Source organism: Gorilla gorilla, chromosome 19, assembly GCF_029281585.2.
Source record: "Gorilla gorilla gorilla isolate KB3781 chromosome 19, NHGRI_mGorGor1-v2.1_pri, whole genome shotgun sequence".
Taxonomy (NCBI): Eukaryota; Metazoa; Chordata; class Mammalia; order Primates; family Hominidae; genus Gorilla; species Gorilla gorilla.
Genome location: NC_073243.2, coordinates 55,501,005 through 55,525,392, shown reverse-complemented (window position 1 = coordinate 55,525,392; position 24,388 = coordinate 55,501,005). Strand labels below are relative to the sequence as shown.

The following is a 24,388-nucleotide window of genomic DNA, read 5'->3' as shown; positions in this document are numbered from 1 at the left end:
TCTCTAAAGTCATTGTCAAATATGGGAAGAGCTGGGATGAGTTTGGTAGGGCATATATCAAATATCAGGAGTCCTGACGCTCCTTGCAGCGTGATTTCTAGGAAATGTCCTGAAAGCTTGTCCAGATTGTCAGAAAGAACAAAGACTTCCTGTCCCTTAGATAAGGTTCTTAAAATTAGAGAATGTCTGAAGAAGAAATATCTGGACCCCAGTAAGGTACAGAAGCTCAACTCAGTGAAGACCTGAGTGTCACAGGCTGGGTCTCCTGAATAACAGACTTGAACACAGGAGGTTTACGCAGGAGTGCTTTGCAGATTGAACATGTGTAAGAGAAGAGAAGAAAGTAGGACTGGGCACAGTTGAACTGCAATGCTGGGTATCTCAATGGAAGACACAGTCAACCCTGCAGGGAGTTCTGAAGGTGAAATCACCTTCAGAGGTGCCCCACATGGAGAAGAAGAGAGAAAGGGGATATTATGTCCCCATGTTGATTAGTCCCTGGATATGAGCCACCCAGGAAGGAAGTGAGTCCTTAAGCTAGGTGGCTCAGGGTCATCTCATCAGTTTGGAAGTGCCTCAAATCCTAAAGGGTGATCTAGGTTGACCATAACCGCATCCATCATAATCCGCACATTGCACTACTTGGACCCAGTGCTTCAAACAGGTTCTGGGAGCAATGCCTCCAGGATTTTAGTGGGCCTCTCTTCCAGAGGGAAATTTAGGAGAATAAGGTTAGTGGGATGAACTACAGCTGCCGATGATCTCAAGGCCAAAACAAACACTCATCAGGTCCCTCCTTTTCTCTCCATTCTGGATTTCTCTAACATTTCTATGGACTCACTGGCTTATGTGGTCCTGTGAGTCAGACTTGGAAGGGTCTGAGCCCCTGATCACCATGCCTTTCACAGGCCAGGTTGCTGCATTTGACCATTCACGTCACAATTAAGGAAAGGAATACCAGGAGGCACCCAGGGGAATCAACTGGATGCTAACTACATTCCTCTGTGCCCTTATTGCATAACAGCAGGAGTCAATTACTTCTGCCAAGATGGTGATTCTTCTCCATACCTACCTGTCCCTTGCCATGAGGAGCTAAAGTGCCCAAGCAACAACCACAGCTTATCATCCAATAAGACTCAACAGAAGTGTCGGGCGACTCACAGGGAGTTTGAGGATCGGATAACTTACGCAGCTGTGGTGACCAGGAATTGGCCAGGACTTCATAACCAGTATTGATCAGTTGTTGGATACTGGTCACCCCAGGAAGTGTATGTGACTTTGGCCATGGAGCTCTCCATGGCAATCACTGGCCTCACTTTTTCTGTTGAAATGTATTTGGAAGTGTTTAAAGGCATTTTGTTTGTTTTTACAAAAGTTGGGTGGTGCTATTGGACTTTTTGTAGTTTCTCATTCCTTGGAAACATGTTTATTTCTTTAAACATAATAAACATTTTGTAGTCTGTATCTTATAATTTTAACATTTTAGGTCTTTATGGTCTGGTTCTATTGTCTATTTTTTTCTGCTAGTTCTCATTTATGTTGTCATGTTTATGCAACAAGTCATATTTGACTGTAGACTGGTTGTTGAATTTGAAAAATAATTTGAGAGTGATTAAACTCTGAGATGACAGAATTTTTCTCTGGAGACCATTCTTATTTGCTCCCGGAGCATTACCAGTAAGGGATCTGCTTAGTCTAAGTTCAAGGCTTGAGGCTCCTTGGACCATCCAGTTGATGCAAACCTGGGCTGCAAATCCGGGCTGCAAATCCAAGCAAAAGTTGTTTTCCTTTAGGCTTTCTATTTCCCTGAGGGCATAAACCTTGGATCCCAGTTTAATATCTATGGAGAGAATGGGCTCCCCACTATGGGTGGGCCTAGGTTTTCACTTTTTTCCTACTTGCTTTGTGAGGCCACCGAGACAGCACCTCAGTTTTGCATGTTTCTTCAGGTTTGGAAAATGCTATTGAGGTCAAAGCAGCTTTGTGTGCTCAACTTACGTTCCTGGGATTTTGTCTTCTGTACTGTTGTAGATTAAATCTTCACTATCTTATTAACTCTTGGATTTTTTAAGAGAAAAAATGTAAGAAAATTATTTCACCCAGCTTTTTAATAACTGTCCTTATTGGGAAGGAAGAAACCTCTAGTGTTTCTTGTTTGTAGTCAAACCCTGTGGTATTTTCTATGAGAATTCAAGGTAGGTGGGGAGGCATTTTATTAAATACCTTAAATTTGCAAGCTTCTTTTGCTCATTGAAGTTGAGGTCAAGTAAGTCATATATTAGCAGTGCATTTTTCTAAGAATTTAGAATAAATAAAATTTAAAACCCATACTAAGCATGGATCTGATTTTCTACTTAGAATGTAACAACATAAACATAAGATTTTAATCAAATTATCAAAATTTCTCTAAATCCAATAGGATATGATACCTAAACTTTTAAAATAAAGCTGTAGAAATATCTATATCGTCAACGGTATTTTTAAGTTCTTCATAGCTTACCAGTTTTGATACCTTCTTTGAGGATAAGAAAGTCCACTATTTTTTCAATATAGTAGAGACATCATTTACAGTGACAGAAGAAAATTCAGGCCCTCATTGTAATTAGAGAGCCAGCACATAGTAATTACATGAGAAAAGACTCTCAGACATAACAATGTAATTGTAACCATCCAGTGTAGGATAATTTTCCTTACCTAAAAAGTGCCAAACACAATTAATGTTGACTAACTTTCAAAAGAATAATGAACTTTCATCTCTCAGATTCAAGATTACTCCAGTCTAGAGAGACGAGTTCTTTATTTCGGGAACTAGTCACCCGCAAATGGACCCTCATGACATAAATGAAACCCGAAACTCTTTTAAGTGCCAGATTTATTTCCGTGAGGTCAATTTAAACCAAAAAGATTTCATTCTCTCAGAAAAATTATTCCTGCTTCCTTGCAATGCTGTGGTTTATAATAGAGTTATTATTAGCTTTGACCACAATTATGCCACTCTGACAGCTCCCACCTGCCTGGACCAAGAGTGACTTCTTATCCCTGGAATGCTGGTTACTCTTATTCTTCACACTACTGGGCTGGCACTCAGCATTGCACAATGATGCTTAGCCTTTTATGGCTAAGCATAGCTATTTCCTCAAGGAGACTGAACTCTTGGAGGACAAGGACCCTGCCTTGCTATGTCTTATTATAGATCCCGGAAGTGCCCAGTACTGGCCCCTTTTATAGAAGATGCTCAATATTTGTTTGTGATGGTAATGATGATTCATGTTTGACTTGGGTGACAAATTAATTTTATTCATTCTGTTTCCTCAACCCCTAGTACATTGCCTGGCCCAGAGTAAGTACTCAAGAAAAGCCTACTGAATGAATGAACAAATGAATTAATGAATCATTAGAATTTTAATAGCTAGTTAGAAACACACACATACAGAATGGAGAACATTGTGAGCAGATTATTTCTTAGCCTTTGTTTTTAAAAATACAAAAATAATCTCACTTTCTTTTCTTTTCTTTTAGCTGACCACAAGAAGATAGGCTGTGACTTAATTGTTTTAGCCAAGTGCTGTTAAATCTCACACTCCTTTTTCTTGACTCAGGAATACAGAATATAAATATAGAGTGCCCTCCTGTCTCCCCAATGTCATTGCCTTGCTCTGTGAACAAACCCAGAGGTCCAACGTTTGTGGAAGGCCGTCTTCTACTCACTTCAGAAGACGAATATGACAATGTGACCCATTCCCTGAGACGGTGAGTGCATAGGACATTGGAAAGCTGTCTTTGACCATAACAAGAGGAAGATGTCAAAATGATGTAAAGAAACAGGTTTGAACTTCAGCTAAAAGTTAAATGACCAGCACTGAATTCACATTGAATCCCTCCTTTGCTAGAGTATTACTTACCTGATTAGATATATTATCCACTAAGAGTCCTTCCAGCTCAAAGATTCAATGCAGTATAGTAGGAAATAATAGATTTTAAAATTTGAAGACCTGAGTGTCAAATTCTAGTTTCACCTTTTACAAGTTGTGTGACTTTGAGTAAGTCACATATCTGTCTGACCCTTCAATTACTCCTGTGTGGACTGGGATGTACCATTCCTGCCCGATTTCTCACAGGATAACCCCGAGTCTCATTGAGGACATGCATATGAAAATGCTTACCACTAGTCAGATGTTAGACATTAATTGATAGTTAAGGAAACAGGGGCCCTGAGAAGATAAATATCTTCCCAAGAGACTCTAGAGATCCTCTGGCTTAGCACTTCCTGAAGCATTTCCTTGCCAACAGTGTTAGTTCCACAGAACACTCATTTCACAAGTGGCAATAGCCATGACATAACATAATCATTTTAAACAAGTATGGGAAATTCTGTGCTGAACAAAAATAAGCACATTCTTTAACTGCAGGACTTATCAGAGCCATTAACATGGTCATGTCCTTTGTGACTCTCTAAGCATTTCCTCCTCTTAATAGACAGGCTGTCACAAGATTAGGATTCCACGGAGCACAACATGGGAAATGCTGACCCAGTTTATTGCCTAGGCCCGATTTCACAGTCCTCTAATTCAGTGCTACTGCAAGTACCCAAATACCAGGTTGGTAAATATTTGTTCCTCATCTGTGATGAGAAAAAAAGCTTATGAAATTGTAAATCAACAAGTCATCAAAAAGTCTTGCTACCGAGAAAAAAAAAAGAAAAAAAGCCTGTCAGTGGAACATAGTGAACTTATTCTGGTGCAAGCTCCACCAGTGTGCATACCAGCAGTGGTCCCCAGACTACGCTTTGAGTAACATTTCTCTAATTAATTGGATAAAGATGCAGCTTTAGTGAAAAAGCAGAATCTAAAGAAAAGAAACCTTTTTCATACCTTGTGCTTGGCAGCACATGTGAAGTCTGGAAGTTGTCTGATTCAGAAAGCTCCAGGCTCCCAGCAGTCAAAGGGTTGGCCATCAGGCAGATTGGATTGCTGGTTGGCAGTGTCCACCCGAGCCTTCCTAACTTCAGTTGCTAGTGCACTAACTGGACACAACCCTCAGTCATCACACTGGAGAGATGATCATCCCAACAGGATACAAAGCCAAGCCCTGCAAGGCTCCTTTCCAGGCAAAAGCTGATCTAACTGAGCTGTATAAAGGGCAGGCAAATTAACTTCCTGTTAGCTCTGTAAAAACACTGGGGAAACTCTCCCTAAACAATAATCCCCAAGTCAGGGTTTCCATGAGAAAAAAGTGATGCAGTCAAATGAGGGAAACTGAAGAGTTTCAAAAAGGGCTAATTTGCAAAGATGTACTGGGTTAAAAGGAATAGTGATTGCTAAGCATGGAGTGCCATTACCACCCTTAGAGGGAAGGTCATTGGACCTGGAAGCTATGAAAGAGAGCTGCCTGCTTGACGGGCGCTTGGCCTTAGATCGTGGAACATGGACTCTGAGACTCATAGCCCTGCAGGGAGGGCAGGCAATGCCCCAACCTCACTTTTCCCTCTCCATTCAGTCTTTGCCCGTGCATCTCAATGGCTCTCTAACCAGAAGCCAGGGGACAAAGGAGCTTGTCGCTATGGTCCGTAAATGCCTATCGGCAGAGCAGGGTGGACAGAGGATCTGGAAAGGTAAATGAAAATCATTCATCACAGCTCACCCCGTGTGCTCCTCTGTGGCCCTCAGCTTTATGAGCAGCACATGAAGGGTGCTGGCCAGTGTGGAGAAGTGGAGAGCAGATCTGGAAGGACAACTGAAATCCATCTAGCACAGTGTCATTCTCTTCTGAGCTCAGAAAACAAATTGAGTTACAACCGTGAAGGCTTTTGGTTTCTGTTGGCCTCTCTTGTCAAGACTTTTGCCGATCCAGTCATTTTTCTCCCTTTCAATGCTTTCATGGTGCCAGGGTATCAACACCCCATTGTGCTGATCACAGTTTTTTCAGAATCCAATTCTCAAGACAAAATTAGGGTGGGTATGTTTACACACTAAAAACTCTGCTAATAAACACTAATATTTCAAGTATCCATCTTACTTATTTAATTTTTCTCTCATTTTTAGAGATAGGGTTGATTTGATGTTATTTTCATGTACTCAGACTCCTGATTAAACACATTTTCATGCTATAAATCTATTACTCTCTACCTAGCTACTCCTTAAAGGCTTTTTGCCTTTAGGGTTCTCATGACGTTATTACTGTTACAGACACATGGATATTAAGTGTTTACATTAAGCATCTGTCTGTAGGAGTGAGGCTGTGGATTCAGGCTGTGCAAGCTGTGAAATGCCTGGATGTGAGTGGAGGAAATGGCTAAGTAATTGCACTTTGTGCATACCCATTACAGCACTTAGAGTGGGCATAATGCTTGGTTAGGTGTCTGACCAGAAGCCCAGGAGAGAAGAAACTCCTTGGAAATAAATACTCTGTATTATCTTTCTCTGTATTACTTCCATTCTCTCCAACGGTTACCAAATAGATTTATATTGACTAACTAACACAGTGACAGAAAGCCTACATCCGAATGAATAGTTCTGTTTTAACAGGATCACTTTTGGAGGCAATGTAATGGTTTCAACAATTGCTGAAAGATCTTTGTCTGCATCAACTTCTACTGGGCAGTCTCAGCCTTGGTAGTAGGAAATATTTGTTTTGTGAGCAGGCTTTTTTTTTTTTTTTTTTTTTTGAGACAGGGTCTCTCTATGTTCTGCAGGCTGGAGTACAGTGGCTATTCATAGGCACTATCACAGCACACTGCAGCCTCAAACTCCTGGGCTTGAGCAATCCTCCCAACTCAGCTCCTGACTACAGGCACATGAGACTACAGGCGCATGCCACCCGGCTTATTTTTACATTTATTTTGTTATTTTACTTTATGGCTACCAAGTCTGGCAGTTATGCAGCTGACAATAGTTTGAGTTAAAAAAAATGGAATTATAGCATGGTTGGATCGGTGTTGCTGTGTGGCTGGGATACCATTTCAGGCTCAGTTGCAGAAGTCAGACTCTATTCTAGCTAGTTTGAGCAAGAAATTATTTATTACAGGGTGTAAAATGGAGGTTTGAGAATAAATTTCAGGTTGTGCTTCCAATAGTGACTCCCAAAACTCTACCCCAAGACCAGGCCTCCAAGAAGTTGTCTCCCTTTCTTAAGATCGGGAAAATGCTGGCTCCCAAACCATATCATCATTGTCATCACTGCAGCCATTGAGGAGCCTCCCTGGTCAGGAGATGTCCCTACTGCTGCCAAGTGCCAGGAGTATGCCACATTTGGTATAATCAACATCAGTAAAACAGATGCTCCATGACTTGCCTTTCAACATCAAAAAAACTTTTTTGCCTATTTACAGGCAAGAAAGCCAAATACTTCATGTTTAATTACAGGTTCACAATCCCTTCTTTGATACCCTTGGGGGCCACATGTGTTTTGGAATTCAGAGCCGCAAAATTTTCTAGAGGAAAATGAGTACTCACCCAAAGTGGGACAAGAAAAGGAAGACTATGAATGAATTCACAGCAAGGTCAAGTTTTGATGTCAAATGAATTTGTGCAAATTTATAAAAGTAAATCAGTGCTTAGAGTTTTGGGATTTTTGAAGTGTGGAGAAGGGATTTGGGACTTGCAGTTCACCGGGGGCTCTAAGTGAATTGCCTATTAGGGAGGTGATATAACGAAATTTAATATCCCCATGTAGACTCCATCCCCTTGTGGAGTTCACACTCGTTCTATTCCCAATATTTCCTAAAGTGTCACCTCCTGTTTTCTCCTCTTCCAGTTTTACAACTTGAGGGAAAAAAGTGTGACTCTGAGATGTACCAGCTGTTATGCCAGAGACAACCCTCAGATCACCTGGGACTTGCTCCTTGTTGCCTCCTCTTTGATCTTTGCATCAGAGGGCCCTGCCGGTCTCTGTCCTCACAGTCCCCAGTCTCTTGGTAAGTGCTACTCTTCACACCTTCACACCAGCTCTAAGAAATAGATAGAAAGCTGACAATATTCGGCAGCTGTTCTCCTCCATGAACAATTGAGATAACTTAAAAATGTTCTGCAGCAATGTAGATCTTCTACTTTTTGCCCCATCCTTACTAAAAATGAAACACTTCTTGACTCCGAAAGATTGGTAAATATTTGCTGAACAGAAGAGTAGTAGATTCATTTCCCTAAAACTCTGCTGTGGTCATGTCATATTTCTGCTCTACTTTCCAAAGTTCTTGCAAACTTTCAAACTTGCAAAACTTTCACAAGCCCTCCATGCACACTGAACAAAGTCTTTCAGGACCTTTATGCTCTTCCTTCTGGCCTCTTCTCTAGTGTCCTGGAGATGGGCAATGTGGTTGCCCTGACTCTGCTAATCCTCTGTCCTTTCTTCCCTCTTTCCCTCGCTTCCTTTCTTCCACAGCTATTTAGTAAGCATCTTGTATGTGTCAGGCAGTGGATGTACAGTGGTAAATAGAACAGATACAGTCCCTGCTTTCATGGAGCTTTCGTTGATCCCCTACCCATCTCCTCTCACCACTTCAATATGTCTGTCCAACTTACAGTGCTTGCATTTTTTTTGCCTGGGGTTTTTCTCTGGGCCACAGAGCTTACTTTGTCACCCATATGGCAGGCTGCTTAAAGTGTTAGAGAATTAACAACCCCCTCAGCATCCTTCAGCCAGTAGCTGGAATACATAATTACCCCAGGCCCCTCACCCACTTGGGGAGGTATAGCCAGGAGGAGCAGGTTGTGTGCACTGAATCCCTGAATTCCGCAGCTGGACTGAGCTCTAGCTATAGTGGCAACTCTCTTAATAAAGAACCCTTTATCAGTTCTCTTTCCTTCTCTGTCTCTTTTCCCCATTCCTTTACTAAAGTTTCCTGGAATCAACTGCAAAATAAATTACTTGCACTTGAGTTTTATCTGGTCTGGCTTGGGGGGAGCCCAAAATTATTTTTCCAATAGCTTTACACTGTGTTATGTTTACATAAGAGGCAGCACAGGATGGTAGGAACACACAGATTTTGCATAGGTAGACCAGGGTTTGAATCTTGGTCCTGCCACAGACTCATATGTGATTCTGGGTAGATTTACAGAAGGGGAAGCTTGGTCTTTAGCACCGTATGAGGCTGATATTGATAATGACACATAGTTGGCATTCCAACTGAATTTTGTCTTTCCAAATATCTGTGTCTTGACTCAAGCTATTCTTATTGGCTGAAATCTCCCACCATTTTTGCCTATGGGAAATTTGCATTTGCCTCTAAGAGTCTGCCTCAGCCATGATGTCTTCTGTAATTAATGCAGCAAGGAGTGAGATCTTTTGTTCCTCAACTCTTATAGTATTGGTTATTAGGAGCATTTTCATAGCGCTGATCAAAAGCTAATCTGCTTTATAATGGTTTGTCTCCATCTTCCCTCCCCTGCTAATTGTAAAATTGACAGGGAACAGGAGTCGCATCTGGGTCTAGGACACAGCATTTTGTTTGCTGAGAGTCTGGTAGAACTTCCCACAGCCCACAGGTTGATGGAACTGTGATAACCAGCTCACACACTGGGGGAAAAACCAAGACCCCATGGCACCAAGCATTACACCATATAATTTTGTTACATTCCTAATTATAAAGACACTGACATTTAAGAGTTAATAAAAAATGAACTGACCTTTTCTCTCCCAGGACCTTGGGACCCAAGGCAATGGGGAGTCAATCTCAGGGCAATTTCTGCCAATGAATTGTTCCCTGTAGTCAGACAAAGCCTTTCTTGTGTTCTTCCCCTCATTTCTCCTCGTGGGACCCTCCTGGAAGGTGACTGTCTTGAATGCTTTATTCATGGCCATGGTACCTTTTTGAGGAGGTTTCGTAGAGGGACAAGAGCTACTCTGGGTGCTGCTGCTGCTGCCCTGAGGCTGTTGGAGAAGCTTCCATAGGACCCACATGGCTCCCAGCAGCTGACAATTCATTTTAAGCCACCTGCCCTCCTGTCATGGTGGCAGAAAGGGGACAAAACACAACGTAAAATCACACAGTGTCTTCTTTTTATTTTTGTGTTACTAAAGTTAGTATTTATTTTATGAAAGTTGTAGCTGCACATAATATTAGTTATATAGTCCACAGACTAATTACCAAAACCAAGAGCAATCCTCTATGCCCAGACCATTACAGCTCCCAGAGGCAACCACACACAGCAATTTTAACTCTTATTTTTGATACTTACCTTCATATTTCTGAGTAACATGCTTATATTGCTAGTTCATTCTCCATAATGGCTAAAACTAAATAATCAAGATTTAACTTTTTTCATGGCATCAACCCCCTCCTACAAGCCCACTTCTCATCCCCTTATTCTCTCGATACAGTAGATTTATATGATAATGTAGAATGTATCAATAATCAGTGTTTACATAATTAGGACTATGTAAACACTGCTCACCATGGCACCATGTTTATATATATATATACTCTTGCTTTTTCTGTCTTGTACATTTTTTGTTTTCCTAGAAGTTAGTGATTAGTTGTCTTATTTTATAATTTGCTTAGTTTTCAATGCGCTTATCATTAATTAGAACAGATATGTAAATAGATATCATCAAAAAGTGCTTCTGGAGCTCTTCACAAACCTCAGCTCTAAATACTCTCATAATGTTTAAATGTTCTCTTTATATTTTCAAATATATCAAATATTCTATCGATTTCAATTTCTCGAAACCATCTTTTCCAGATGGAATTGTTCTGATTTTTCTATTCCAGACTGATTGCTTTCTACCCTAGTACACAATTGTCATCTTGAGAATCTCTCTTCATCATAATTCCACGTGTCCCTTTTACTTCTCTCTTTTTAAGACCTTGCATGTTTGAAAGTATTCGTATGCTGCTCTCATATTAAATTGACAGTTCGGCTGGGTAAGAGAGCTCCCACAATTTTAAAGGCAGATTCTCTATTGTCCTTTAACTTCCACTGAGGATGTTTAGAGATCCAAAGCAATTCTAATTGTTGGGCCTTATACAGGAAGTCTTACGTCTCTCTGGAAGCTGACAAGATGTTGTTTTTTCCCAGTGCTCTGAAATTTAATGATGACATGCCTTGGTGTGGATCTACTTTTATCCAATGGGCTTTGCATTAGTGGGACTCTCAACTTCAAAACTCATGTTTCAAATTTACTTAAGTTATTCTCTTTGTTAATTTCTTTCCCTCAATGTTATACTCATTCTGGAACTCCTATTATTTAGATATTAGATCTCCTGGATGGATCTTCTAATTTTCTTTTCTTTCTTTCTTTCTTGTTTTCCTCAATTTTATTTTCCAACTTTTCTAATGCATTTTACATTCCTGCCATCACAGTTTTAACTCCTCAGATTTCTTTCTTAGTCCATGATTATTCTATTTCTGTGGCATCCCATTCTCCTTTCATGGATATAATAATTTTACAAAATCTCTCTAAGGATCAAGTTAATTTTTTAAAAAATTTTATATCCCTTTACAGTTTCCGAGCTGCTTTTGTCTTTTCCTGTACTTTTTTTTTTTTTTTTTTGGTCAAGAATTATGACGAGTCTAAGACTTTTAGCCCACTTGCAGTCTAACAAGTTAGCCTACTACACTTGCTTGGATGCTTTAAGAAGGCATGAGACTTCTGGGTCAGAGACACTATGTTATTCACAGCAATAGCCACAGCCAGAGTTTCAGCATTTGTATCAGTTTCCCGAGCATCAGTTCCCACAGGGCAACACAAAGAAGCCTGGGTAATGCCTTCATGCACAGTAGGTGATTATAGGAGAGGAACCCCAAGCTTAGGGGACCCCAGTCTTTTATAATGGACAGTGAGCTTATCTGACTTTTGCTCCAGAGTGACACAGTATACTGAGCAGCAAATGAATTTGCCCTTTGCTGTGATCGGTCATACTGTCTCTTTCAAGGCTGTTTGCTGTACAAAGACCCTTGAAAAGATAGCCTAGAAAAGCATTCTGTGCCTCTGCTCGAAAGATTTGCAGAAATATGAAAGACTAAAGGGAATTATCTCACAACATTTGTTTTTATATTTCAAATTAAACACTTTCCTCGAATGTTTGGTAATCCTTGGTTATCTACTTACACTTAAGAACTGTCTTGGCCGGGCGTGGTGGCTCACGCCTGTAATCCCAGCACTTCGGGAGGCCGAGGCAGGCGGATCACGAGGTCAGGAGATTGAGACCATCCTGGCTAACACGGTTAAACCCCGTCTCTACTAAAAATACAAAAAAATAGCCGGGCATGGTGGTGGGCGCCTGTAGTCCCAGCTACTTGGGAGGCTGAGGCAGGAGAATGGCGTGAACCTGGGAGGTGGAGCTTGCAGTGAGCCGAGATCGCGCCACTGCACTCCAGCCTGGGCTACAGAGCAAGACTCCTTCTCAAAAAAAAAAAAAAAAAAAAAAAACTGTCTTAAAACTACAAACTTGGCCACTTATGCTCTGTAAGCTGCACTGTTTAACACAGTAGCCATCAGCCGCTTGTGGCTATTGAGCACTTGAAATGTGACTAGTTCAAATTGAGATGAGCTGCCAGTGTAAAGCACTCAATACTTTCAAATACTTAGTATGAAACAATATAAAATATCTCTAATAATTTATATATATATCATGCATTAGAATTATTTATTTATTTATTTATTATTTATTTATTTATTATTTATTTATTTATTTATTTTTGAGATGGAGTCTCACTCTGTCACCCAGGCTGGAGTGCAGTGGCACAACCTCGGCTCACTGCAAGCTCCACCTCCCGGGTTCAAGTGATTCTCCTGCCTCTCAGCCTCCTGAGTAGCTGGGACTACAAGTGCATGCCACCATGCCCAGCTAATTTTTTGTATTTTTAGTAGAGACGGGTTTTCACCGTGTCAGGCAGGATGGTCTTGATCTCCTGACCTCATGATATGCCCGCCTCAGCCTCCCAAAAAACTGGGATTATTTTTAGACACATAGGATTAAATAAAATATATTATTAAAGTATGTTTAATACTTTTTAAAAATGTGGCTAATATAAAATTCTGAGGTTTGTGAAGGGCTTCTTCAGTACTTTCTGGTGATGTCTTTTCACCAGAAAATTCACATAATTTTTTAATCAAATGAAGTAAGTTTTCAGGGATATTTATGTCCTTTTCCACAATTACCCAGAAAATCCTTTGGCTATCATAGCATCTTTCTCTTTGCTCACCCCTAGGAAACGTTTTTTGCTTTTAAGAACTCATGCGAATGTATTTAGCTCACCTAGATAATCTAAGTTAATCTCTCACCTCTTCATGTAACCTTAAACACACAAAGTCTGCGTGTAACCTTAAACACACAAAGTTCTTTTTCCAGATAAGGTGACATAGTCATAGCTCTGAAGATGAGGACATGGGCAGCTTTACGGGCCATTATTCTTCCTATCACACTATTATTGTGTCCATTTGATATGGTTTGGCTGTGTTCCCACCCAAATCTCATCTTGAATTGTAACTCCTGCAATTCCCACATGTTGTGGGAGGAACCCAGTAGGAGGTGATTGAATTATGGAGGCAGGTCTTTCCCGTGCTGTTCTCATGATAGTGAATGAGTCTCATGAGATCTGATGGTTTTAAAAATGGGAGCTTTCCTACACAAGATGTCTGTCTTTGCCTGCTGCCATCCATGAAAGACAAGACTTGCTCTTCCTTACCTTCCACCATGATTGTGAGTTCTCCCCAGCCACATAGAACTATAAGGCCAATAAACCTCTTTCTTTTGTACATTGCCTAGTCTTGGGTATGTCTTTGTCAGCAGCATGAGAACAGACTAATACAGTAAATTGGTACCAGTAGAGTGGGGCACTGCTGAAAAGATACCCCAAAATGTGGAAGCAACTTTGGAACTGGGTAACAGGCAGAGGTTGGAACAGTTTGGAGGGCTCAGAAGAAGACAGGAAAATGTGGGAAAGTTTGGAACTTCCTAGAGACTTGTTGATTGGCTTTGACCAAAATGCTGATAGCGATGTGGCCACAAGGTCCAGGCTGAGGTGATCTCTGATGGAAATGAGGCACTTGTTGGGAACTAGAGCAATGGTGAGTCTTGTTATGTTTTAGCAAAGAGACTGGCAGCATTTTGCCCCTGCCCTAGGGATTTGTGGAACTTTGAACTAGAAAAAGATGACTTTAAGAGTATCTGGCAGAAGAAATTTCTAAGCAGCAAAGCAATTCAAGAGGTGACTTGAGTGCTATTAAAGGCATTCAGTTTTATAAGGGAAGCAGAGCATAAAAGTTTGGAAAATATGCAGGCTGACAATATGATAGAAAAGAAATCCCATTTTCTGAGGAGAAATTCAAGCTGGCTGCAAAAGTTTTCATAAGTAACAAGGAGTCGAATGTTAAGTTGCAAGACAATGGGGAAAATGTATCCAGGGCATGTCAGAGATCTTCATAGCAGCCCATTCCATCACAGACCCAGAGGCCTACGAGGAAAAGGTGGTTTCAGGGACTGGGCCCATGGTCCCCGTGCCGTGTGCAGCCTAGGGACTTGGTGCTCTGCATCCCAGCTGCTCCAGCTGTGGCTGAAAGGGGCCAACATAGAACTCAGACTGTGGCTTCAGAGGGTGCAAACCTCAAGGTTTGGCAGCTTCCATGCGGTGTTGAGCCTGCCAGTGCACAGAAGTTAAGAATTGGGGTTTGGGAACCTCTGCCTAGATTTCAGAGGATATATGGAAATGCCTGGATGTCCAGGCAGAAGTTTGCTACAGGGGTAGGGCTCTCATGGAGAACCTCTGCTAGCATAGTTTGGAAGGGAAATGTGAGGTCAGAGCCCCCACACAGAGTCCTTACTGGGGCACTGCCTAGTGAAGCTGTGAGAAGAGGGCCATTGTCCTTCAGACCCCAGAATGGTAGATCCACTGACAGCTTGCACCGTGCACCAGGAAAAGCCACAGACACTCAACACCAGCCCATGAAAGCAGCCTGGAGGGAGGTTGTATCCTACAAAGCCACAGCGGCAGAGCTGCCCAAGACCATGGGAACCCACCACTTGCATGAGCAAGACCTGGATGTGAGTCATGGAGTCAAAGGAGATCATTTTGGAGCTTTAAGATTTGACTGCCCTGTTGGATTTTGGACTTGAATGGGGCCTGAAGCCCCTTTGTTTTGGCCAATTTATCCCATTTGGAATGGCTGTATTTGCCCAATGCCTGCATCCCCATTGTACCTAGGAAGTAACTACGTTGCTTTTGATTTTACTGGCTCCTAGGTGGAAAGGACTTGCCTGTCTCAGATGAGACATTGAACTGTGGACTATTGAGTTAATGCTGAAATGAGTTAAGACTTTGGGGCACAGTTAGGAAGGCATGATTGGTTTTGAAATGTGAGGACATGAGATTTGGGAGGGTCCAAGGGCAGAATGATATGGTTTGCCTGTGTCCCCACCCAAATCTCATCTTGAATTGTAACTCCCACAGTTCCCACATGCCATGGGAGGAACCCGGTGGGAGGTGATTGAATTATGGGGGCAGATCTTTCCTGCACTGTTCTCATGCTAGTGAGTGAATGTTACGAGATCTGATGGTTTGCACAAGCTCTTCCTTTGCCTTCTGCCATTCATATAAGATGTGGTTTGCTCCTTCTTGCCTTCTGCTATGATTGTGAGGCCTCCCTGGCTATGTGGAACTGTGAGTCCAGTTAAACCTCTTTCTTTTCTAAATTGCCCAGTCTCAGGTATGTCTTTATCGGCAGCATGAAAATGAACTGATACACCATTTTACAAATGATAAAACTGAGAAGTGCCATGTTCAAGGTCATACACCTAAGGGTTAGAATTGCATTTTCAACCCAGGCTGTTTAGAACCAGATCCTGTGCTACATTAGGGCTGGGATGACTAAGAGCCAAGAACAAAATAAGGCAAAAGTCACCCCTTGGCAGAGGCCTCATGTATGTAAACTGCATTCCTGCTGAAGGCTTATCTCGACTATTTTTAAAGGCTTAGATAATGAAAAAGGAAGAAACATCCTTCTTTTGTTGTTGTGAAGTGGCTTAAATCATGTAGAAGCCCATTCATGTTGACAAGTATATAGGCTCTAGGAAAACCGATCAACTGTGGATTTGTTTGAAATTGACAAAAATTCCTGCCCCCAGCAAACTGGAGACAGAGGGCTATGTCCTTTATATCTTTCCTGACTCATCAATTTGATGAGGCCTTTGTTTTACAGCTGGGAAAAATATAAGGAAGGGCATTGTGGATGTGGTTTTTTTCAAACCAGGATTCAACTAAAATTTATTTTATTAGTTCTCCTTCAATCTATAACCTTCATTATTATTATTGTTGTTGTTACTCTCCTGGCCAGCACATTCTTGTCACTAACAGTGCCTTGCTGTAATGATTCTCACTGGGGGTGGTCAGGGTTCTGAGGGGGTGGTGGCAGGAGAGCACCTGAACAAGAGCAATGAGGACTGGGTCTACATGGGAGGCCGTCTGGACTTGGGGCACCCCAACAGAGGCACTACCAATCTAGGCTGTTCTCAGGTGCTGGAAGAGGATTTAGACAAATATGAGGAAGACACTCCAAGATGAGATCCCTGATGAGGTACGGGGTCTGGGACAGGGGCCCTGCTTGCCCAGGTCAAGGGAAGTATAGGAGGTAGGGCAGGGATATGGAGAATGATCTCACAGTGGTGGGAAGGGTGAGTTGAATGTGTCTAGATAGCACATCCAGGGGTTGCTCTCTCAAATGCCACCGGAACTCTAGGCATGCTCCTCCCATTCCCATTTTCACATCCTTCATTTATTCAGCAAGTATTTATTGAGCACTGAATGTGCACCAACCACTGTTCTAGGTATACTTCTAGCCAAAAATGCCTGCCCTCATAGAACTCACATTCTATTGGGGGAAACAGACAACAACATATGTAAGTAAAAAATATGTGTTATATAGTGAAAAGTGGTAAGGAGGAACAATGGCATGTAGTGGGAGTGAAGGATAGGAAATACCAGGTGAAAGTGAGATGTTATAATTGTTGATAATGTGTTAGTTACCTCTTGCCGAATAACAAACTACCCCAAATATAAGTGGCTTAAAACAAGAAACATTTATGATCACAGTTTCCATGACTCAGAAATCCAGCCACAGTTTAGCTGTGCCCAGGGTCCTCTGGCTCAGGAAGTCACAGGCTGGGCCAGGGTCTCAGGTCTCACAAGGTTGTAATCAAGGTGCTGGCCAGGCATGCAGTCATCTCAGGGTTTGAACAGGGGAGGATCCACCTCCAAGATCACTCACATGGTTGTTGGCAAGGAATCGATTTCTGGAAGTTTGTTGGACCGAGGTTCTCAGCTCTTTATCAGCTGGTTGGCAGAGCCCTCCCTCCTATCCTGGCCACATCAGCTTCTCTAGGGCAGTTCACAACATGGCAGCTGGCTTCACCAAAGGGAGCAAGTGAGAGAGGAAGGGAGGGCAAGCTGGAAATAAGCCAGACTCTTTGTTACCTAATCTTGGAAGTGACATGCCATCCCTCTTGCTATTTTCTTTTCCTTAGGAGTTGGTCACTAGGTCCCTCCCACACTCAAGGACAAGACTATAGAAGGACACAAAGACTAGGGGATGAGGATCTTTCAGGGCTATCTGAGAAACTCCTATTATAGAATAAGCAGATTGGAGACCTTGCCGAGAAAGTGGTAGTTGAGTAAAGAAATGTAGGAAGGCAGGAAAAGAGCAATATCTGGAAGAAGAGCATTCCAAGCTCAGGGAACAGAACAGGCAGAGTTTTCCAGGCAGGAGCAAGGCATGTATAGTCTCTCTGTAAAAAGTAATCTACTGATGGTCTCCAGCAACTTGCCTGACTTTAACATATTTTGATCTGATATGCACTAATCAATAAGATCTCTTCATCCCATAAATATACACCATCTTCCATACGTTAGGCTCTGTGCAAGGCTAAGAGTGTCAGCAACCCTGAGCTCAACTAATCAAAGGGAAGCTTTTCAGGCCTGTGCACTGGCCCTGCAGCTTTGATGAGTAGAGGATGGTCTGTAATATTTATTATCCCACAGCATTTCTCTTTAGACACAGAAATTGTCTAAGGAGTGACATCAGCAAGATGGTGGACTAGGAGGTTCTGACCCTCCTCCCCCCCCCAAATAAACAACAATTTGGCAATTATCCATGGACTGAAAGAGCACTGGGAGAGCTCCAGAGTGAGGTTAAGAAGCTGCAGCCACCCAGTGGAACACAAAAACTGAGGACAGCCATATAGAAAAGTATAGAAAGCATTTTACCTGAGTAACTCCGCTCTCCTAGGGCCAGCTTATACACTGAAAATTATAATACATTGATGAAGAAATTAAAGAAGACACAGATAAATAGAAAGAAATCTTGTTTTCATGGATTAAAAGAATATTGTTAAAATATCCATACTACCCAAAGTGATCTACAGATTCAATGACATTTCTATTAAAATTCTGAAGGCATTCTTTATAGAAATAGAAAAAATATTCTAAAATTTATATGAAATCACAAAAACCTCTGAATAGTCCAAGCAATGTTGAGTAAGAAGAGCCAAGTTGGAAGCATCAGCCATCTAGATTTCAAAATATATTACAAAGCTATAACAATCAAAACAGCATGACACTGGCATAAAACAGACATATAAGCCAATAGAACAGAATAGAGAGCCCAGAAATAAATACACTCATTAACTGATCTTTCACAAAGGTGCCAAGAAAATACAATGGGGAAAAGATTGTCTCTTCAACAAATGGTATTGGGAAAACTGGATATCCACATGCAGAAGAATGAAATTGGACCCTTATCTCACACTATATAAAAAAACAACTCAAAATAAAGACTTAAATGTAAGACCTAAAATCAGAAAGACTACTAGAATAAAACATAGGGGAAAAGCTTTTTGATCTTTGTTTAGGCAATGATTTTTCTTGGATATAACCCCAAAAAGCACAGGCAACAAAAGCAAAAATAGAAAAATGGGATTCTATCAAACTAAAAAGCCTCTGTACAGCAAAGGAAACAATCAACAAAGTGAAAGGTAACCTACGAAGTGGGAGAAAATATTTGCAAACCACGTATCTGATGAGGGCTTAACATCCAAAATATATAAGGAATTCATAACAACTTAATGGCAAAAATCAAACAACCCAATAAAAAATGGGCAAAGCACATAGACGTTTATCAGAGAAGATATACAAACGGCTGACAGGTGTATAAAAAAGTGCTCAACATCACTAATAATCAGGAAAATGCAAATTAAAATCACAATATAATGTCACCTCTCCCCTGTTAGAACGGCTATTATCAAAAAGACAAAAGATAGCATGTGTTGGTGAGGATGTGGTGAAAAGGACCCCCTTGTACACTCTTGGTGGAAATGTAAATTGGTATAGCTATTATGGAAAACAGTATGGAGGTTCCCCAAAAAGTTAAAAATAAAACTACCATATGACTTAGCAGTCTCATTTCTGGGTATATATGCAAAGGAAATGAAATCAGTATCCTGAAGAGATATGAATACTCCAATGTGCAATGAAGCATTATTCACAATACCCAAGATATAGAAACAACCTAAATGTCTACAATAGATAAGTGATTTTTTTAAATGTGGTATATATGTATACATATACAAAACAGAATATCATATCATTCAGCCTAAAAAAAGAAGGAGATCCTGCCGTTTGCAACAACATGGATGAATCTGAAGGATATGATACTAAGTAAAATAAGCCAAACACAGAAGGACAAATATTTCAGGATCTCACTTATATGTAGAATCTAAAATAGTCAAACTCATAGAAGTGGAGAGTAGAATGATGGTTACCAGGGGCTGGGGGGAGGAAGAAATGGGGAGACATTGATCAAAGGATATAAAGTTTCAGTTTTGCAAGATGAGTAAGTTCTGGACATCTAACATACATCAATGTGAGTATGGTTAAATTGTGTGAGGTGAAGATACGTTAATTAGCTTGACTGTGGCTGTCATTTTACAACGCATGTGTATATCAAAACACCAAGTTGTATACCTTAAATGTGTACAAGTTTTAATTATCCCTCAATAAATTCTGGCTATCATTTCACAATCCATACATATATCAAAACACCAAATTGTGCACCTTAAATGTGTTCAATTTTTTTTATTGTACCTCAATAAAGCTAAAAAAAGTCATGAATAAAAAGACTAGAAACTGCCTGGAAACAAAAATGCTTTCAATCTATCAGGGATTCTTAACTTGGGGTCTGTGGCTAGATCTCAGGTTCCAGGAAACTGGATGAGAAAAAAATTTATGTCTCTATTTTTACTAAGCTATAATGAAAATTTAGCCTGTCCCTCTGTCATGAATGTAGGTGTGATAGTTGGCTTCCTATGTGGCTCCAGGGACCCCCCTCCTGATGTTCACATACCCGTGCAGTCCCTCCCTTGTAGCCCCACATTGGTCCTGTGACATAGGGCACAGGAGGAGTGATGGCTGTTACTTCCGAGATTAGGTTATGAAAGGGTGCAGCTTCTGACTGGGACTCTTGTTCTTTTTCTCCATCACCCACTCTAAGGGAAGCCAGCTGCCATGTCTTGACATGTGACAAGGAACTAAGGCATCCAGCCAAGAGCCAGTGAGAATGTGAGACCAGCCAACAGCCACATGAGTGAGCTTGGAAGTTGGAAGTCAATCTTCCTGCCTTCAGACGGCTGGAGTCCTGGCCAACAAGTTGACTTCAACCTCATGGGAGACTCAGAGGAAAAACGCCCAGCTAAGCCCCTCCTAGATTCCCAACCCTTAGAAACTGAGTGTGATATTTGTTATTTTTGAGTTGCTAAGTTGTGTTATGCAGCAATAAATAACACCATAGGCAGCAAACACTGTAGTATTAGCAGTACCTGTGATTCTATCACTTTATCACTAAAATATTTTGTTTATTGATTTTAATATGATTGGTGTCCTTTATGTCCTTTATAATTCTATGTATGTATTTAAATTTTTGCATTTAAAAACATTCTTCTGAGAGGGGATCCATAGGCTTTACCAGACAGCCAAAGGGCACAAAAAAAGGTTAAGAACCCTGAATTTGCAAGTCGTAGTTTCTTCCTGGTGATGTGCAGGGGGACAAAAAACACCTCCCAAAGGTGTAATTAAATTCTGCATAGACCACAGCGGCAGGATCTTCCAGGGGTTGGGGCCAGCTGTCTGCTGTGGGGACAGGGATGAGGTTGGTGGGCTGGGCAGGGCTGTCCTCCTCCACAGGAGGGAGGAGCAGCTTCTGCATCCAGCCTGGACTCCTCCAGCACCAGCAGTGCCTCCTGCCCACACTTTGCACCAAACATAGCTCTCCCTTCCCTTTTCATCCAGTGTCAGAATTGCTCTTTTAATTGGCTGACAACCCTGAAGCCGGGAGAATGCAGAGGAATGCAGTCAATGTGCTGACAGCCCGTGTGAGAGTCAGCACAGAGCACCCGCTGGGCTGAGCAGCAGGAGGTGGGCTCCTTCCCAGGGTAGCCCAGAGAAGGAGCTGAATGTGAAACTCCTGTTTGGCATTTCCTGGCCCAGGACAATGGAGATCATCACACCTCCCCTTGATCCTCAGGAATCTGGATGCTCACTGTCTAGAGGGGACTGGACCCCAGAGGCATCTCCCCAGCCCTTCATGGAAAAGTGACCGGCCACCAGTACCTCCATTTCCAAGATAAGAGTTTGTGTCCCCGGTCCTAGAGGTTCCAGGCGGAGCTAGGAAAAAGTTAGAGAATGTTGGCCACCTCCAGTGTCAGTCTCAGCTTACAGATGTGGACACTGAGAGCAAGAAAAGTGAAGTGTCTTCTCAGGGTCACAAAATTCATTTGGCAAGAGTCAAATCAAAACCCTGGTGTCCTGACACACTGTGCCTGTCTTATTGACTGTTATATTTCTAAGCCCTGGCAGAGGGCCCAGCACATAGAATGGTTGAAGGCATGAGTAAGCACACCCAATCTGAGTGTTCTTTCTGTCCCATCAAACCTTTCTACACTTTCACACAAGGACATGGAAAAAACAGTGGGCCTGGGTGAATCTCTTCATTTTAATTTTCCTCTTTGTCAAAACGAATGGTAAGTTGTCTCCCCATCTCCACTTCCTCCTTTTTCCACTTCAAAATCTAAAAAATCACCCATATTTTGGCAAGCTGTTAGATTACAAGAGTGAATTTTGTTGTAAATTTGGTAATCCTAGGATCATTACTAGTTTAGCTGTAAAATGAAGAGGTACTCTAAGACTATTATAACAAGACAGGAAAGATAGTGCTGGGGACTCTCTGTGACCCATGATGAGACGGAAGGGATGAAGGAGGGACCCCCACCTCCTCTGAGGCCAGAGTTGAGTCACAGGTATCTGAAGAATTTGTATCTCCCCTGCCTAGAGCAGCGCCATTCATGCATTACATATAGTAGGTGCTCAATAAAGATTAGTTGACTGCTGATTGACTGACAGAGTAGTGAAAGCACCCTGCGAGCTGACCCTAATGGTGGTCACCACAGCCTCCCGTGTCTTCTCCCTGCAGATGAGATAGGCCACCAAGACGTGAAGTCCTAAGGGATCCAAGCCAGAGCCAGATCTCCAATGTGCCCTTCCAGGCTCTAGTAATGAGGATATGAGAAGCCCAGGGTGGCAGAAGCCAGGTAGACCTCTGTATTGCACATGTGTGCATATACGTGCCTTGCCAATGTGTACCTCTGTAATCAGCTAATAGGAACTGGTAGACATCTGTAGAGGACAGACAGCCAGAACAAAGCTGTGGCATCATGATCCCAAAGCTGAAGGAGTTTATCTTCACCATCTCCATTACTGGTTGTAAGTCTTAAGGAGCCACATGGCCACATTGTGGCTTTCAAAAGCAGTCCCTGGCCTTAAGTTTTTCAATGAAGTATACCTCATAACACACAGACACACACACAAAATGTATATATATAACACTTATGTATGAAAAGTATACTCTTTTATCTAGAAATATTCCCAGAAAAATCAAGGAAGAAAAACATCAAACATAAAAAAGTATATTCTATTTTAGTGAGTTTCCTTTTTTCCAGTCTCCTGAAAATCCTTGGATGCAGGCTAAGTTGATGAGTTCATGAGTTGGATACAGTATGTGTTTTGAATTTTTATAAAATCCTTGGAAGATTATAGCGGATAAGGCAGTTTTTTTCTTCCTGTGACATATTTGAAATAGAAGGAAAAACAGGAGGCATATGCCCCTGCATAGTTTAAGGTAATGTGGTTTTAGCCATTCAGAGCCATAAATATTTATTGACATCCTACTATATATAAGACACTGAGCAAGTGCCTTACAGAGTCAGAAATGAACATGATACATCCCCATAGATAAGGATTTGTGCCTCTGGGTACCTATAATCTACTATATACACAACAAATGAACTGTATACACAAATGATAGAAAATGCATGCAGAAAGTGCTAGATGCAGTAAAAGACTCCAAATAACATATTCTGGAATGACAAAGAGCAATTTTAGGAGAATGAAAGGATTAAAGGGTGAATGAGAGGTGAGACTGAGGAGACATAAGCACAGGAATTTAGAGTTAAGAAGGTGAGGACAATATTGAAGCGAATGGCAGGGCCAAAGAAAAAATTCTCTCCAAAGGGGAAGTATGGAACCCATTTCTACCATCCAATCATGTGCTCTCTCTCTCTCTTTCTCCCTCTAGGTTGCAGAATCAAATGTACAAAGTTAAAGGTTAGCATGCCAAAGACCATTTTTTTATTCTCAGAGACCTGAGAAAGGAAGGTTAAAGGGTCCTATGACCAAATTATTTTTCACCTTAAAATCTCTGTCTTTACTTTCCCTAAGTGGTTTTCCATGTCCCTGTCTCCTTAGCAATAATGACCAACGTCAAGATGAAATAAGATGAGAGAAAGTATCTGAGTGCTGTGTTTTGTCTTTCAACCAGGCACCTAAATATATCCACAAATCAACTCTACTCAAAAAGGCGGCTGCCCGGAAGGCACTGGCGTAGGCCTTGATCTCTCAACCCCCTTCTTTCAAATGGCTCTCTGACCTTTTAGAGTTTGCATTTTTTTCTTGGCCAATTTTCTTCAGTAATATTCTTCCTGTTTTCTTTCTAGCCATGATGTTTTATCTAGCCTACCTCTAAATATTATTTCCTCTCTAGCCACACATTAGCTTATTTTAACTACTTATTCTTTCCGGACTATCACCTTTCTACAAACTTCCCACGTCTCTTTGGCACTTTTCCAGCCATTTTCCATCTTACCTCGTATTTTGTGCAGAGTTCATACAAATGTATATGTATTATACATATAACTCATTCCCATGGGCAAGCTTCACAGGAAGCATCTTACAAGGCACCATTCATCACATCCCACACTATACCCTGGCCCCAAAAGCTTGTTTAAAGCTCTTCCTCTGATAGCAGATTCTATGTAAGGCAGGCAGAGCAGCATGCTGAGAAGGGACTCTAACTC

At 41.5% G+C, this 24,388-nt stretch overlaps 1 long non-coding RNA gene across 2 annotated transcripts in view; it reads right to left on the bottom strand.

Annotated features, from left to right (window-relative positions):
• LOC115931280 (uncharacterized) overlaps positions 1 to 24,388 on the bottom strand; it is an 82,271-nt gene that overhangs the window by 38,098 nt on the left and 19,785 nt on the right. Inside the window, exon 1 of one of the 2 annotated variants that reach the window (XR_010131668.1) lies at positions 4,872 to 5,029. The exons of the other annotated variant lie outside the window; for it this stretch is intronic. This is a non-coding gene — a long non-coding RNA (uncharacterized lncRNA). Of the gene's footprint in view, positions 1 to 4,871; positions 5,030 to 24,388 lie in introns of those variants that run through there. 2 annotated transcript variants of the gene reach the window in all.